Source organism: Otolemur garnettii, unplaced genomic scaffold (assembly GCF_000181295.1).
Source record: "Otolemur garnettii isolate 467f Iridium unplaced genomic scaffold, OtoGar3 scaffold00083, whole genome shotgun sequence".
Lineage (NCBI taxonomy): Eukaryota > Metazoa > Chordata > Mammalia > Primates > Galagidae > Otolemur > Otolemur garnettii.
The window spans coordinates 4,560,695-4,562,180 of NW_003852478.1; the positions used below are offsets into that span (position 1 = coordinate 4,560,695).

The window sequence follows — 1,486 nt, forward strand, 5'->3', positions numbered from 1 at the left end:
TATGAAGTAGCAATGAAAATAATTTTATGGTTGGGGGTCACCGCAACATGAGGAACTGTAAAGGGTCACGACATTAAGAAGGTTGAGAACCACTGTGCTAGACATGAGTGATTCTCTGAGTTAGGGTCCTGCTCCTTGTACCCTATAAGGGCTGCCCAGGACACATAACAGGGAAGGAAGCTCCCGCTCCCACAAGACGTCAGAGGGATTCAAATCAGAAGCTGAGCCCTCTCTGCCAGGCAGAGTGCCAGTAAAGGCAGAGAGATCCCAGAGAACACATGGTGTGGATGTGCCCAGGGAACGGGATCCTATTCTGACCTGAAAGATCAGAACAACCCACAGTCAATGTTTATTCACAGCTAAAATTGGGACATGTCCTAAAATTCAAAGGGGGTCAGCAGGCCACACAACCAGCCACACCAACACTCCCCTTGAGGGAAAGTCCAAAGCAAGGAGCATCTTCAGTTTGTCAGTAGATAAATGTAACAGCCTCTCTATGAGTGAACAAGACAGACAGACAGACAGACGATCTATACCTCGTCATTCCAAAGTCCGAAATTTTTACTATACATGTAGAACTGACCAAACAATTCCTTGCCGCCTATAGAAAGAAGAAAAGAATCCAAGTTTCAGTACAAGTTTTTCTTTCAAGAGTTTCTATTCTCCTTTTCTGTAGTTCACTTGGCCCCTAACTATCTCTCGGTGTAGACAGGCAGGTTATTTTTATAATAACATCTATCAGTCGCACATTTGATTCAGTAGTCTGCCCTCACAGTCCAGATTTTCATGGTTCTTCAAAGTAAAAAGAAAAAAATAAAAGGAAATTTTAACACCATTATTTTTTAAATGTTTTGTCTTTCTCAAGCACTATCCTTGATAAGTATGGCGATTAATTAAATCTGAACGGTGGTAAACTACGAATCTTGGCGCAAAAACTTAGTGTGTGTTTTCTACTTATTTCAATAAATAAAAGAAGAAAGGCTAAAACACACGAGAGATGAGGCGTAGTCATTTTGTATCTTTGAGATCTCTAATAGTAATAAAATTGAGAACTTATATTTTAAATATCACATTTCACTGAATATAACTATTAGCAGTGATAATTTTATAATTCTGAAAATTATCAGAGTAAGCGGAAGAGGGTATTATCTACTGTAGAGATGATGGAGTTGGTCCCTAAACAGTCCATTTTCAGCAACGTAGTCAAGAAAGTCATTGATTTGGTTATTTAGCTTCATGGCCCTGAGCTCTCTAATAGGATTTTTCTCTTTTCCGCTAATTTGGGGTTGGGTTAGTCTAGTAACAAAGGGAGAAACTTGTGAAGGTAAGCCAGAAGGAGCCAGATGGGAGGACGCCAGCTGTACCAGCAATGATCCCAGAGTCAAACGACAAGAGAAGGCCTTGACAGGAAAAGCGCATTGTCAGCTGATGCATTGTAAGTGGCATAGAAGAGATCAAAACAGAATGCAAAAGAGAGTGAGCAATC

General features: G+C 40.5%; 1 protein-coding gene across 1 annotated transcript in view; it reads right to left on the reverse strand.

The window, feature by feature from the left end:
- TEC (tec protein tyrosine kinase) overlaps positions 1 to 1,486 on the reverse strand; it is a 188,035-nt gene that overhangs the window by 6,439 nt on the left and 180,110 nt on the right. The window lies entirely within an intron of this gene.